Here is a 16,833-nt window from a genome sequence, read left to right as displayed (position 1 = left end):
CCATGGCAACTCGCATGGAAACGTTTGATTGGGAGCTTGCTTACAGTTTCAGAGGTTTAGTTCATTATCATCGTGGTGAGGAGAGGTTTAGTTCGTTATCATCGTGGTGAGGAGCATTCTTCCGGGATCTCCAACTCCTTTCAGCTTGGTTGACTGCAACACACTTCTCTGTCTTGGGCTGGTTCCACTCCCTGTTAGCAGCTTTCCTCTGCAGGTATCCACAATCTGGCATCTCCAACATTTTGGGGTCTCCAAGGTCATTCACCTTCACAGCTTCATGCAATGACCTCTCTAGACCTCCATGCAGGGACATCTCCGACACATTCCTCGCCTCAGTGGCTTTCCTTAGTTGTGAAGGGAGATTCTGTAACCTCTTTCTTGTATCCTTGGCTCTTAAGCCAGAACCATGTGGCCCAAGATGCCATGTTCTGCTGCTTGATGGGGCTGGAACATGGTCCCCTCCTTCAATTCCATGTTCATCAGCTTTCTGTTTTTGATGGTTCCTTCACTGTCTTAAATGTTTCTTTAACTCCTTTTCACAGGTTGGACGCTTAGCTAGGTGGGGTCTTGCCCTGAGGTCACCGCTCCCTTTAGTCCTTTAGCACCAGGCTTTCTTTTAGCTTTTTTTTTTTTTTGGTTTTTCGAGACAGGGTTTCTCTGTGTAGCTTTGCGCCTTTCCTGGAACTCACTTGGTAGCCCAGGCTGGCCTCGAACTCACAGAGATCCGCCTGGCTCTGCCTCCCGAGTGCTGGGATTAAAGGCGTGCGCCACCACCGCCCGGCTCTTTTAGCTTTTTATCTCCTTGAGCACTTACCTCATTACACTTCCTGGTGCCCCCTTTCCCCTTAAACTGTCCATTTTGTGTTTCTTTTTTGTTCAGCTTGCTCCTTTTCATTATGGATATGCCTAAGAGTGATTGCTAATAACCCACACTAGGTCAATATGGTCAATGGAAATCTCTTCTGCTAATGACATTAATCTAAAACTCTTCAGTTTTTATCTTTCAGGCGTATTTTTAGGACAAGGGCAAGTACCCACATTCTTTGCCAAAATTTCACAAGAATGGTCTCTAGGCCACTTACTAATATTCTTCTCCTCTGAAACTTCTTGAGCTAGGCCCTCACAGTTCAAATCTCCCTGAGCATTGTCTTCCAAGCTCCGAGTGGCCCATTAAGCCCTTCTAAAAGTTTCCAACTGATTTTTTTAGTCCAAAGTCTTCCATATTCCTCCAACAGGATGGTTGGGCCTGTTACAGCAAAACCTCGGTCCCTGGTACTAACTTATTCTTTTTAAAATTTATTTATTTTTATTTCATGTGAATTGGTGTTTTGCTTATATGTGTATCTGTGTGGGGGTGTCGGATCCCCTGGAACTGGAGTTACAGACAGTTGTAAATTGCCATGTGGATGCTGGAAATTTAATCTGGGTCCTCCGGAAGAGTGGCCAGTGCCAACACTGTTCTATTGCTGTGAAGAGACACCATGACCACAGCATTAATTGGGGGGCTTGTTTACAGTTTCAGAGGGTTAGTCCATTATGGTGGGAGCATGTCAGTACTCATGGTGCTAGACCCAGTAGCAGAGGTGGGGGAGGGGAGAGGGAGGGGCAGGTAGAAACTGGGCCTGGCGTGGGCTTTTCAAACCTCCAGCAAGGCCACACCTACTGATTCTCAAATAGTGTCACTTCCTGATGACTAAACATTCAAATATATGAGTTATGTGGGCCATTCTTACTCAAGCACAAGGCCAGAAAAGAGGGTATTGGGTCCCTTTAAGCTGGAATTACAGGCAGTTGTGAACCACCTGACAATGGGTGCCAGCATCCAACCTCTGATTTTCTACAGGAGCTCTTAAGTGTTGAAGCATCCAAGACCCAGCTTGTAGAGTTGAGATTAATTTTCAGAATACAACTTCATCTTCCCCATTTTGCTGGTGAGGAAATGGAGACAACTTGATTGAAGTTTTACAACTTGTAATTAGTGGAGCTGGGATTCTACCCAGTCTTAACTCAGCTTGTGTTCTGTTTTATTTTTAGTTGAGACAAGGTCTCACTCATTATGTGGCCCAAAGCCTTGAACTCAGGTGGTAGTCTAGGGTGGCTTGTTATTAATGACCAGTCTCCTCCTTCAGCCTCCAAGTGCTGGGATTGAATTCCTTTAATTTAAAATTGTGTTTGTGGCCGGCCGGTGGTGACGCACGCTTTTAATCCCAGCACTCAGGAGGCAGAGGCAGGTGGATCTCTGTGAGTTCGAGGCCAGCCTGGTCTACAGAGTGAGTTCCAGGAGAGCCAGGTCTACACAGAGAAGCCTCTGCCTCCTTCGTGCTAGGATTAAAAGTGTGCACCACCACACCCAGCAGCTGTTTTATTTTATTTTATTTTTTATTTCATCTAATTAATTAATTTATTTATTTTGTTTTTTTGAGACAGGGTTTCCTCTGTGTAGCTTTGTGCCTTTCCTGGAACTCACTCTGTAGCCCAGGCTGGCCTGGAACTCAGAGATCTGCCTGCTTCTGCCTCCCAAGTGCTGAGATTAAAGGCGTGTGCCACCACCGCCAGGCTGTTTTATTTTTAAACATGGGATTATGGAAAATGAACATCTGATCAACTAATAAACTTATATTGGTGTTGAGATCTTGGTATTGAGAGAATTGGTGGTACAGAGATTTGATAGAACTTGTCATTCTAATCCTTGTGCCAGCTGATTATTTGAAATGCCGACAGCTGATAATGTGTTATAACCTCCACCCAGTCTTGGGGACCCAGCCCAGGGCCTTTCGTATGCTAGGCAAATACTCTACCACTTACTTCCCCAGCTGTTATTGCTTGACTTGAAGGGAAAACTGTCTTATTTTTTTCAAGAGTAATTTACCACTACTGAAATTCAGATTGCCGTACATGTAACAGTTACATACAAAAAAAAGTTGTCAATTTGTCCTTGGTTTTACAGTGATAAAGGAAAACATTAAAATTCTCTGCTCCAACAAGGTATACAAGGAATTTCATGTTGTTGGGTTCATTTGTTAAACAACGAGAGCAAAGTCACCTACCGGACTCTGCTGAATGAGCTGAATGATCGTGCTGCTAATGGAGAAAGGGGCTATTTTCCCAGAACCAGTCGGTACCTTCCCCAGACCATTCCCATTTGATACCCTCCACAACAGAACATAACAGTCGGGTTTGAAAAGAGAAGCCGCCGCACAGCATGCTTGTGCACATACACCAGTACTCCATAAACAATACAGGACTGGGGAAGGGGATGAAAGACGAGAAAACTCTGCTGTCAGCATGTGGTGGGACCCACTTTCGGCTTTTTAAAGGAGACTATTCTGGAGTAAGGTAGAGGTCTCCTTTAAGTAGCCAGCTCCTGTCTGTCGCTGGAGTGCATCAATCCTGTGTTCGGCCTCCGTTTCCAACTGTGCAGGTGTGTCTGTTTCATTGGTCGATTGTCCATCAGCCCTGAACCTGATCTGCCTCATTAACAAACCCTGCTGTTCATAATAGACTTTTATTAGTTTACCGAGGGGAGTAGGCCTCTTAATCTTTCACTGCACCACAGAACCACCCTGCCCCAGACCTGCTTCACATTAATATGATCGTTGTTCTCAGGCTTGGACTCCTTTGATTTTTTTTCTCATCTGCCACGGTGAGAGCGGTCTCCCAAAAGAGGCCCAGGCCCACACTGAAATAACACACAAGCAGCCCCAGCAGCGACAGAAGGAGGTGGTAGCCGTGGACCACAAGACCTAGCCTTTTGTTTTTCTGTACTTATTGATTTATATTTTATTAATTTATATTACTACTTTTAATAATGTGGATGTGTGTGTGAGAGAGTGGGTATGTGCTCATGAGTGTGTTTCCTGCATAGGCCAGAGGTGTTGGATCTCTTTGGAACTGGAGTTACAAGTGGCCGTGAACCACCTGATGTGGGTGCTGGGATTTGAACTCAGATCTTCTAGAAGAGCAATATATGATGCTTTTAACCAATGAGCCATCTCTCTACCCCCAACCCCCCCTTTTAGACAAGGTCTCACTGTGTAACCCTGGCCGGCTTGGAACTTGTTATGTAGATCAGGCTGGTTTCAACCTCAGAGATCTGCTAGTCTATGCCTTCCAAGCGTTGGGATTAAAGGTGTATGCCACCACGTTGGCTAGTCTTAAAGTAGAAGTTGTCTGATTTGAGAGATGTTAATGTCTTAGAAAGTGTCTGGTAAGGTGATAGTTATCAAGCAATTGGACAGTAACCCAATTTGTTATATATGTTAGCTGGGCAAATATTTTATTTCAACAATGTGGAAAACATTAAGCCAGGCCTGTGTGTGAGTGTGTGTGTAGGTGCACTTTTGCAAGCTTGAGAAGGATTTTGCAAGCATTAAAATATCAGTTACTTGGTTATTTCTGGTTTGGGGTGAAAAGAAAGACTGGGGTTAGGCCTGGGTACACAGGCCTGTAATCCCACCTACTGGGGAAGCTGAGGTAGGAAGATTGCAAGTTCAAGGCTAGTCAGGGCTACAGAGTGAATTCAGAGCCAATCTCTGCAACTGAGTGAGATCCTGCCTCAAAATGAAAAAGTAAAAAGAGGGCAGTAAAGATAGGCCAGTGGTAAAGTAAAGCCCTTGCATGGTGTGAGTGAATAGGCTCTGGGGGTTCAATCCCTAGTACTACAAAAAATTTGTGACCCTTATTTTTCAGACACTGGTCTCATGTAGGGCTGACATCAGATTCCTTGTGCTCACCCCCTAAGTGCTGTGATTATAGGAATTCTTTTTGTTTGTTTTTGAGACAGGATCTCACTATGTAGCTGTCCTGGAACTTGCTTTGTAGACCCAGCTGGCCTCGAACTCACAGAGATCTGCCTACCTCTGCTTCTTGGGTGCTGGGATTAAAGGCAGGCGCCACTACTGGTAGATTATAGGCATTCTTTTTTTTTTTAAATTATTTATTTATTATGTATACAGAAGAGGGTGCCAGATCTCATTACAGATGGCTGGCCATGTGGGGACTGGGGACCGAACCCAGGACCTCTGGAAGAGCAGTTGGCGCTCCCAACCTCTGAGCCATCTCTCCAGCCCATTATAGGCATTTTTTACCTCACCAACTTCAGCCTTCATTTTGATCAGGCTAGGTTTTGGCATCCTTTGTTGTAGTTGACCTTTGAGTTGTCAGTTAGATATGGTAAGTCTCTTTAAGTAAGTACGTGTAGTACAAACCACTATAAAAGAGTATTTCTGACTGGGGGTGCTGGTGCCTAACTTCAGGGCTGAGACAGGAAGATTATGAGTTCTAGACAAACCTGTGAAACGTGGTAAGAATCTGTCTCAAAAAGCCAAACAGAAGAAAAGAATATTTCTGAACGGATGTAGGCATGTGAGGTAATATTTTTTTGAGACAGGGTATGGATGTATAGCCTATGTCAGCTTTGAAACTATTGTGCTGTCTGGGTTGGCCTCCAACTCATGATACTCTTATCTCATCCTCACAAGTGGTAGGAGCATAGGCTTTTGCCTCTCTGTTTAGCACAACAACAGTACTTATTAGTAAAATCTTTGGAATCCTTGTTAATTTTAAGATTGTAAAGAGGACCTAAGTCTTAATAGTTTGAGGACTGCTGTGAACTGACCCAAACCTGTCTTTTCTAGTCACATAGCTACATCTTATCATGATTGTATGAGCTTGATAGATAAATTTCATTTCCAAGTCTATATTTTGATATTAGTAGAATGAATTTGTAGTAGATATTCCAATTTTAGAAACGTCTCTGCTTTTTGAGATTTGCTTTGCTTTGCTTCTGGGGGTATAGGAAGGAAGATCGTGATGAGGGGAAGTTTGTTTATTCAGTGTACATGCATCTTTTTTTGCTCTGAAACTTCGATTGTATGCAGATGTTCTGTTGCTCATGTGCTGTGTATCATGTATACATACATGTGCAGACATTTACTGAGAAGAACCATTTGCTAATTTTGGCTCTAGATTTTGTTCTACTTTCTATCTAGTGTATTTTTGTCCTTTTGTGATTGAAATGATACCTCTTAAAAGACCTTTATTACCATAGGCAGGTGTTCTTTCTGCCTGGGGAAAGATTGTTGCCCAGGAAAAGGTTGTTTGAGATTTGCCCTGTAGCTACTATTTTCACATCCTGCCTCGGAGAAAGTCTCTCAGTTTTGGCTTAAAATAGCTATTCCTGTTCTTGGTATTTGTCCCTCATAATTGTCGTTTAGGTTATTATTGGTATGTCAGTAGTGTGGGCGTATCAATAACCTACACTCTATTTTGGGAAAATACTTTGCCAGTTAATCTAATACTTGAGTGTCAGTGAGGAGCAAGGCTGGGCACTGTATGTGTAATATAGTTTTCTGTGTTTCTTCCCATGCCTCCACTTCCCCACTTCCAACCCCTCACCCTCCACCCTGATTCAGCAAGCTGGCTGAGCACGTAAAGGTGCTTATGGCCAACCTAGTGTTTTACTCCTGAAACACAGGACTCTACGTGTGCTATCGCACAGACTGCCTCCCCAAACAAACAAAGACTTGATGACCTGGTAGGCATTCTTTTTTTTTTTTTTTCTCGGTTTTTTGAGACAGGGTTTCTCTGTGTAGCTTTGCGCCTTTCCTGGAACTCACTTGGTAGTCCAGGCTGGCCTCGAACTCACAGAGATCCGCCTGGCTCTGCCTCCCAAGTGCTGGGATTAAAGGCATGCGCCACCACCGCCCGGCCCTGGTAGGCATTCTTAATTAAGAGAGACATATGTGAGTAAGGAAGCAGTTCCAAAGTGTCACTAAAAGAGTGACACTATATTTATTGGCTGTGCTAGGATCACAAATGGAGGGAATGGTGACTTATAGAGAGATGTCTAGTAAAGCTTTACACACTAGATGGAATTGCCATTGAATCTTAAGAGACAGAATCTTCTATCTAGGCTGGCCTTGAATTTATATAGCAGAGGCCAGCTTTTAAGTCCTGATGGATTCCAGGCATGGGCCACAACCCTAGCTCTTCTATTTGAGTTTTGAATGTGTTGGTATCTAAGATTTGACTATGAGAGGGCAATCTAGGTGGAAAGATTAGTATGGTTAGAAATTAGTCTTATTTTACACATAGTAGAAGTAATAAGACATGTACACAAATATTTGGAGCAAATTAAAAAGTGATAAAATGCTGCACAGGGTACAGTGGGAGTTACTGTGGGAGTAGGAAGCTAGCCCCTCCTTTTTGGTAGTGCTGTGGATCTCTTCAGCATGCTAACTAAGTATGCACCCTACCTTAGATTAACACTTCAAGCCCGAGAAAGACATTTTACTCCTGCATCTTTGCTGCTGCTACTGCTACCTCTGCCTATTTCTCTCCCTCTTTCTCTTCTTCTGGAACAGTCTTACTTTGTAGCCCAGGCTGGCTTCTAATTTGCAATAATCTTGCCTCAGCCTCCTGAGTGCTGGATTATAGGTGTACATCACTACACCAACGTGATTCGAAGGCATTTGTTATGGAGACTAAGAAATGTAGATGCAGTAGATACTTCAATCTAGTCCTTAGAGGATGGGCACAATTTTGACAAGACTATGAGAGGATTCTAGATATGAGGAATGGCAGTTTGAGAAAGCCAAAACAAAATAAAACAAAACAAAAACCAAAAGCAAAACAACTATATGTTAGCATTTTCCTTTTGGAAGAAGGTCAGCTTAGACTTATTTTAACCCGTGGAGGGAGGTGGAAGTATTGTTTAACTGTTGTACAGTCTCAATGTTAGCTTTGTCGCTTGGTTAGTTTACAGATGCTCTTTACTCTTGTGAATGGGTCTGATGATCTCAGTTCACAGCTGCTAACAGCGAAGAGAAAGTTTTAGCCAGTTGCTACTTTCTGAGCTCTCAGGTTTTCATCCTAGCCTTCGAATCTCGAGTTTTATTAGAACTATAAGAGATTCAGTTAAAGCTACCTTTAGCGGCAGCAACAGAGCCATTGTCTGGGGGAAAGGAATCCTCCCAGGCGAAGGCCTGAGCATCTAGGCCCCTAGTAGTTTAAAGTACAGCTACTGTGAGGAAGGTATATTGTGTTTTGAGGCTGGGTGAGGTGGCACACACCATTAATCCCAGCATCCCAGAGGCAGAGGCAGGTGAGTCCCTGTGAGTGCAAGGCCAGCCTGGTCTATAAATTGAGTTGCAGGACACCCAAGACTTACACAGAGAAATCCTTTCTCAAAATAAATAAATAAAATAAAAAAGCAGAACATGTTTTTATTTGATAGGTTCCAAATTTAATTTTGATGCTTGTTTTGAAAACACGCCTCTAGCTTGCTTCAAAAGATTGATGCATCAAAGAACAATTTGAACATAAGGCAGAATTTAACACTTGGCTTATGCAGGATTTCCTCTGCAGAGTCAGGTCAGCAGACTGATCTAGCTACCCGTTTGTAGCTCCTTTTTTGTAAGTTCTATTGGGATGCACCCAAGCCTGTTTGTTTATGTCTCCTGGTGTGTGTGTGTGTGTGTGTGTGTGTGTGTGTGTGTGTGTGTAGCAACTCCATTTTGTAGTTGTAGAGTTGAATTGTTGCCCCTTATGGTCTACAAAGCCTAAAGGAAGTATTCTCTTGGCCTTTATAGAAAGAAAGCGTTTGTTGATTTCTGCACTAGGTAAGTGCAGGAAAACCACACCCAGCTGAGTAGAGTTGCATAAAAATACATGCATAAACATGTATTCCTGCCAAACATTTATCGGCTACCTCGGTTCACCATGTTAGGAGTCACACCTAACTGCATCTGTTAAGTTTTCCATTCAATTTCCATAGCCTACCATAGCCTTCTACCATTTCACAATAATTCACAAGCTGCAAATATTTGTTTTGAGACAGTATTACTCTGTAGAGCAAGGAGGCCTGAGCCTCACCTTCTAAAGCCTGTTCTGGCCTTAAACTTGCCCTTATCTTCTTCCATTAGCTTCTTGTGAGTGCTAAGATTACAGGCATGTGCTACCACACCTGACTTATGACCTGCAACTCTTTTGAAGCCTACTTCCACAAGCAAACTTCTGTTTTCAAGGCAAAGTGTCATACTTCATACTTACTGTGTTTGTGCATTTCTGGATCATGTGCATTTCTGGATCGTGTAAATTGTGTAAAATTGCTATCATTTCGGGGCTGGAGAGATGGCTCAGAGGTTAAGAGCACTGGCTGCTCTTGCAGAGGACCCAGGTTCAGTTCCTAGTACCCACATGGCAGCTCACAACTATCTGTTACTCCAGTTATGCCTTCTTGTGGCTTCTGCAGCATTGTTTAAGTATGGTGTGTATACATACATATAGGCAAAACACCACATACATAAGATAAAGGAAAAAAACCCCTTTGTCCTATATTTAACCTATATTGTTTGTTTTTTGTTCATGCCTTCCTTCCTTATTTATTTATTTATTGAGACAGGGTCTCACTCTGTGGTCCAGTCTACCTTCTTCATCACCTTTTACTCCCAGTGCTGGGATTATGAGCCACCACATACAGTATTCTTTTTGAAATTGTTTTTTGGTTTTGATACAGAGTCTCATGTGGCCAAGGCTGGCCTTGAACTTGTATGTAGGAGAGAATGGCTTTGAGCACATTACTTTCCTTCCCCAGCTTCCTGAGTGACAGGATTACAGGTGTGCACTAGTATGCTTGACTCTCTGGTGGGTATTTTTTAGTGTTGTGCTGTTTTTGTTTGTTTGTTTTCTGAGACAGGATTTCTCTGTGCATTCCTGTCTGTCCTGGAACTCTCTCTGTCGACCAGGCTGGCCTCGAACTCACAGAGATCCGCCTGCCTCTGCCTCCTGAGTGCTGGGATTAAAGGCATGCACCATCTCCGCCCAGCAAGTGTTAAGCTTCTCATCTCATTGTTTCCCTATGAGTTCTGATGTTGATCTCACAAATTTGCATGGTCTGCTGATTTTATTTTATTTCATTTTTGAGACAGGATCTCACTGTGTAATCCTGGCTGGCTTGGAACTTGCTGTATAGACCCAGCTGGCCTCTAACTCACAACTTTGCCTGCCTCTGCCTCCCAAGTGCTGGGACTAAAGGTTTGTGTCACACCTGGCAGTTGGATGGGAACTCTTTACTGGTACACAGGCACCTTATTAGTGGCTACACCACTGAAGAAAACATCCTCTAGTTGTTATTTTTTAAGATAGAGTGTCTTGTGGACTAGGCTTGCCTCTAGTTTGCTGTATATTAGTAGCTCAAGTCTCCCAAGTTCTGGGATTATGGGCCTGCGTCACTGCATCCTGCTTGTCCAGTGATTTTTATTTTGCATATATATTTATATATGTGTGTGTGTATCCCTGTGTGTGTTCACATATGCACACGTTTGTACATGTTTTTGGAGGCCTGAAGTTGATGTTTAGGTGTCTTACTGAATCTCTCTCCACTGTAATTATTGAGTCAGGATCTCTTGTTGACCCCGAGTTCTCAAATTTCTGGCTACTCTAGGTAGCCAGTTTCCCTCAGATGTCCTAGTCTACCATGTGAATACTGGAATTACAAGCAGCTGCCACATCTGCCAAGCTTTTTATGTGGGTTCTGGAATCTGATCTCTGGTTCTATCTTGTGTAGCAAATGTTTTATCCACTGAGGCTACTCCTTGGCCTTGATGAAAAACTTTTTGTTATGGTTATTTATTTACTTTTTTAGTGTGAGTATAGGGGGCCCACATGTGGAGTTCAGAGGACTGCTAGTACACATGGGTCTCTCCTCCTGTCCTGTGGGTCCCTGGGCATTGAATGCTCATTGTCAGTCAGGCTTGGCAACGAGTTCCTTCCATCTTTATATGGATTCCAGGGGTTAAACCTGATGAGCCATCTCAGTACCAGTACTTTTAGGAACTCACTTGTTACATTATTAGATTTACTCTAATTGTTATCCTGTAAAAAGTATTGATTTATCAGATACTTTAGGAGTTTTGTGAAAATCAAGGCAATTAATGGCTATAAAGCAGATTAGTGTCAGGTTTAGTAACTTCTTGTGTTATCACTGATTATTATTGCCAGAATTATACAGTTCTGGTTCTGTTTTATTTAGAACCAGAAAATGTTCTAAATACAACACACTGACAGCAAAGGATAGGAGTACTGCCCCACAGAGTTTACATTGCGCTTTTACAAATTGCCACCTGAATAATTATGCTTAATACCCACAGATTAGTGCTCACGCCAGACGACCCCCCCTCCCCTGTGGGTGATGGTAACTAAAAAGACTCAAAGACCATTTATAATGGTCAGGAGTGCTGAAATAAGTGAATGTTGAATGCCCAGCCTACATGGGACTTGTATATCACTTCCTCTAAATCTCAGAGAGCATCACAGAATGGGGTTGGACAGAATATAAGAACTAGAAATAAGGGCTAGAGAGATGACTCACTGTTCTTCCAGAGAGTGCGCTTACATATACACTCATACACATAAAACTTTAAAAAAAAGCTAGAAGAAGTGGAGTGAGATAGAATACTGTCTTCAGAACATGCTATTACTGTTATACTTTCTGAAAGATATTTATTTTTATTTATATTTTTGTACATGTCTGTGTGGGAGACCAGCCCCCACCACTATTTACTCCAGGGACTCTTGAGAAATGAGGGATAAGAGACTTAGTTAGAAATAGAGAGGGAGAGAAACAGAGAAAACACAGGATAGACTTAGGTGGACCTGGATCCTTATCCACAGAACTTGATTCCAAAGGTCAATTTATAACAATGCCAAGGGGTGGAGCAAAAGACTTTCCCTTGCTAGTTACAAGTCACCTGGTACCCAGGCCCATGGTTCAATCAACTTCTTAGGCAGTCTTGCTAGGTACAGCCACTAGGAAACCTAGTGGGCTATAACAAATCCTTCTTCTTCTTTATATTTCAAAAGAAAAAACTCTTGATGCAACTGCATTAAACTTAACATAATATTTTTGTTTGTTTGTTTGTTTTTCGAGACAGGTTTCTCTGTGTAGCTTTGCGCCTTTCCTGGAACTCACTTGGTAGCCCAGGCTGGCCTCGAACTCACAGAGATCTGCCTGGCTCTGTTTCCCAAGTGCTGGGATTAAAGGCGTGCACTACCACCGCCCGGCTAACATAATAATTCTAACATAAACAAAACTATACAAAATTATAATTCCTACTCTCAACCTTCATACAAACCTACTTTCAACCTACAAAGCTACATTCAAGAACAATTTCTTAGTAGAACTATACAAAACATAACATTAATTCACTCAAGTAACACGAAAATATTTTTTAAATTAAATATACTGAGGAATAGTAACTCTCCCTTTTCTTTATATTTTAAATTGAATCTCAAGCCTAGTTAGAAAACCTAAATTTTGCCGGGCGGTGGTGGCGCACGCCTTTAATCCCAGCACTCGGGAGGCAGAGCCAGGCGGATCTCTGTGAGTTCGAGGCCAGCCTGGGCTACCAAGTGAGTTCCAGGAAAGGCGCAAAGCTACACAGAGAAACCCTGTCTTGAAAAACCAAAAAAAAAAAAAAAAAAAAAAAAAAAGAAAACCTAAATTTCTGTAAACAGTTTGATTTTTAAGCAGTTCCATTTTTACATAAACAGTTCATAAGTCATCACCGTTGATAGAGCCTATATGCATAAGCAGATTTAAACTTGCCCCATTGTAATGAAATCATTACTGTCCATTTCATTTCTTAAGTTCAAAAGTTCAAAAAGAGTTCTGGTACCATTCCTAAAAGTTCCAATGAGCACTCGTAGTCAGGGCCTGGCTTGTCAGCTGCCTTTAAGTCTGTGTATAGCCGTCAGAGTCGTAATGACTCTGAAGCAAACAGCTCCAAATACGAGAAGTCCCACAACCGAAACTTTTCAGTTCAAGCAAGTCTCTCTGAAACCTCTGCTCCCAGCCACCACTGTGCTCTGCAGTCTGCAGCCCTCTGCAGCTGGGCCACTCCTGGACCAGGCTAGAGAGCTTCACCTCACAGCCACATGGGCTCAGTGCTCCTTCAGCTGTCATGAGCAGAAACTGTGGCCTTCCCACAGCAACCCTGGCTTTGGGAGAAAAACCTGTTACCTGCATCGCTGATGGTCCAAGTGCTCAGCAAACCGGGTCCCGGCCACAGATCCCTGGTCTGCCTGTTCAGCCTGGAGCACTCAGCAGTTCCGGAGTGCCTCAGCTGCTCGTCTGGCACCGACAGCTCTCTGCTGTCTGTCTGCTCTTGGCCTCCGGAAGCAGTCTGGTCTCCGAACTCTCCATTGCTCGTTGTTCATCTTTCCTGAGAACCGCTGGACTCTTCTCCGCTGTTCGCCTTTCTCGCAGTGTGTCTGTCGTCTCAAAGGCTGCAGAATCTTGCTGTTCACCTTTCCCGAAGCACTGTACCTCTGCAGGGCTTTCCAAGCTGCTGCTTGTCGTCAGCCTCTCTCATGGCTTAGCTTGTTCATTTTTCACCGTGGCTTTCTCTCGGTAGAAAGCTTGTAGACCCTCATGCATCTGCCACCTGCACAGTGTTGATGCCTTGAGGTTCTCAGCTTCCAGACCCTCTGGCTGCTGGCGCTTGCACTGGCTCTTGAGAAGCTCCTTGAGAAGCTGTGATGCTTCATGGGTCTCAGCCGGGGACACCTGGCTGCACCTTTCTGAAGCTGGCAGTCTCTGGAGCTGCTGCTTCTTGTTATTGGTGGTTTCTGGAACTGCCAAGTCTGCTATGGATATTGTTTTCTCAGGTTGGAAAAACCTCTTCATATCCTTAGACCTAAAGCCTATATATTCTAAACCTACATTTTTTTGACTAAAATCTATGACCTATTTAAACCTACATTCTATAGGACTACTTTATAAACCTTACCCAAGTCTCATTGAAGCCTACATAATAAACTTACTTTCTACTCTACAACCCCTAAGTCCTACTCAAGCCTTTACATTTCTTATTTAAATTTACATTCTATACGTCTACTTTATAAACCTTACCTAAGCCTTACTTACATTCTATAGGACTACCTCAGTAAATATACTTCTTATACTACCTTAGCAAATATACTTAACCTTATTTAAACTTACATTTACAACTAACATGACCATTTATTACTACATGTCTTAAAGAAATTCTATAGATCTATTCAAACACCTAAAGATTTCTTAATACCTAGAAGAGATTTAGAAAAGATATCTAGGAGAGATTTCTTAACTATTATCACTTTACATATCACAGAACTAACTTAACACTAAAGCAAACATCTATAAGATATTTTTTAACACCTAGAAAAGATTTTGTTAGCTAAACTATTAACGAGACCAGAGGTACGCAAATCATTTCTAAAGTTCAGAGTTTATAGTGAAGTTCAGAGTTCACAGTCAGCTTTGATATTATTCTAAAAGTTTTTGAGAGTTTAAAGGAAGATTTGTCAATGGCTCTTTGAATGCTGGGATTTAATGAGTTCCGTTGTTATGGAGTTGTAACATTTGTTGCTAGGGAGATGTAACATTTTCAGAACAAATGCTGCTCCACAAAGTCATCTTTCCCACCAAGCTCTCTCTGTGGTAAACGGTTTCTAATTAGAGGCTGTCCCTTTACCCAAATTCATAACAGCTTCTCTATGTCATAATTCAGACAAACGTTTCTGTTACAGCAGAATAGCTACCGTAAAGCCTAGTCTTAGGCTGAGGGTGAAATTCCCGTATTAAACTGCCATAAAGCTCTTAGCAAAAAAGAATGGCGCAGCTATTAGACGATATAAGGTAGTTTCAAACCTGCATTGATACTACATTTCCCAGAAAGCCTTTCTGTATGCTAGCAAACTTTCCAGTTCCCTTTACAGGATTTCGTTTTTTTGTTTTTGTTTTTTTTTGCAATGGGAGATTTTTCTTTCCTAAACTTGCTTTAGAATGTCTGTGCCACCATTTAATGGGTATACTTCTCTAATTAGGTCTTTTATCTGACCCAGTTCCTGAGTGGTTTTGTGCAAGCTGAGGCTTCAACTTATTGCCTGAGGCAAAATCCTTCCGGTTTCACTCCAGGTCAGTGAGGCAAACCAAAAGCATTTGTTTCCGAAAGGTCCTTTCTCTGATAGAAAACTTCTCCCCTGGATAGCTCCCTGTCCTGTCCCGGCCTGCTCCTTCCCCAGATAGTGTCTCAGCTTGGCTTCTCTGGCTTCTCTGCATCTGCATTTTCTCATCAGGCCCTTGCTCAGGGGGACTTTCTCATCCAGGTGAAACTAATTTTTTCTTACAGAAACGAAACTGAGAAAGTTTTGAAAAGCTTTTTAGTTTAGAGAGAGATTAAGTTTTTCCCAAGAGAAAGAAAGACCAGCAAGTTTTCCCAGTAATTCTGTTCTCTAAACTTTGACTTCAGTGGCCAGGAGGAAACTAACTCTGAGGGTAAGATGTTGCACTGCTGACGGAGCAGAGGATTTTTGCTTCTGTCTGCACCTGCTGCAGGGGAAATTTCTTTCTTCTGCTACATGGACCTAGCATTTTAGCTGTCCCCAGGCCAAAAGCTTCCATAGGAATCTCTTTTCTACCCCATAAGCTCAAAGAAGAGCGTTTCTCTGCCTGTAAAGCTCAAAGAAGATAGATTTTTCCAAGTTTGCATTCGTAGTCCCAGTTTCCATCTAGTTGCTTATCTTTGTTAAATTTTCTTCCTAATACTCCTACATTATATTTCTATTTCCTACCTAACTCTAAATTTCTTCCTGCACTATATTGCTACATTCTATCTTCCTTATTTTTTATAGATGGGGGGGGAAGAGAGAGAGAGAGAGAGAGAGAGAGAGAGAGAGAGAGAGAGAGAGAGAGAGAGAAAGAGAGAGAAAGAGAACCTATATATAGAGAAATCTAATGCTGCAGCCTTGCGGTATTTCACCACCTAACCTATACACCCAAGAATAAAATACCGATGCCTTAATTTTTCAATTCCTTATTGGCATGCCTACACTCACAGTGCCCCCTTCAATCCTTTCTCCAATGTCTAGGGTTATGGTTTTTTTTTATCTTTTCTTTGTCACTGTTCAGGCGCCATCTGTAAAGGACCAGCCCCCACCATTTTTTTTTTTTTACCCCAGGGACTCTTGAGGAATGAGGGATAAGAGACTTAGTTAGAAATAGAGAGGGAGAGAAACAGAGAGAAACACAGGATAGACTCAGGTGGGCCTGGATCCTTATCCACCGGCCCAGAACTTGATTCCAAAGGTCAATTTATAACAATGCCAAGGGGTGGAGCAAAAGACCTCCTCCCCCTTGCTAGTTACAGTCAAGTGGAGCTTCTTACAAACACCTGGTACCCAGGCCCGTGGACCAATCAACCTCTTAGGCAGTCCTGCTGGGTACAGCCACTAGGAAACCTAGTGGGCTACAACATCTCTGTGTGTATGTACACTTTTGTGGGTGCCTGTGGAGACCAGAAGAGGGCATTGGATTCCCTGGAGTTGGAGTTACAGGAGGGGATATAAGATGCCCAACATTGCTTCTGGGAATGGCTCCTGTCCTCTGCAAAGGTAGCAAGTGCTCTTAACCTCTTGAGACTTTCTCTGGCTCTGCTGTTGCATACTTGATTCCACAGCAGTTATGATTACTGACACAAGACCTGTGTGTAAGATTTGACCTGTCAACATTTTTTGGGGGTGGGGAGGCTGGGGAGAATGCTTAGGCCTCCATGAAAATGATTGCTAGGGGAGATGAGCTTATTGGTACCACCTCTTGTCTGTAGCCAATTAACTGTCACTGAGAGAAGGGAGAGAGACTTCTTCAGTGGTGTGTAGCCATTGGCAAGGTGCCCATGCTCCTATAAATAATCCTCCACCTGGCACCCTGTAAGTAACTCTAATGAAACTTCTTGGGAGTGAGGAGAGAGGGAGAAAGGAGGGGAGACTGGAAAGTATGAAAGGGGCTAGTTT

At 42.8% G+C, this 16,833-nt stretch overlaps 1 protein-coding gene and 1 pseudogene across 7 annotated transcripts in view; one reads left to right on the top strand and one right to left on the bottom strand.

The window, feature by feature from the left end:
* The window catches only part of Atrx (ATRX chromatin remodeler), a 188,969-nt gene that overhangs the window by 2,760 nt on the left and 169,376 nt on the right, over positions 1-16,833 (top strand). The window lies entirely within an intron of this gene.
* Positions 634-13,373, bottom strand: LOC128113460 (small ubiquitin-related modifier 2-like; annotated as a pseudogene).

This window comes from Peromyscus californicus, unplaced genomic scaffold, assembly GCF_007827085.1.
Source record: "Peromyscus californicus insignis strain IS unplaced genomic scaffold, ASM782708v3 Scaffold_10__1_contigs__length_136768540, whole genome shotgun sequence".
Lineage (NCBI taxonomy): Eukaryota > Metazoa > Chordata > Mammalia > Rodentia > Cricetidae > Peromyscus > Peromyscus californicus.
This window is presented reverse-complemented; position numbering and strand designations above follow the sequence as displayed.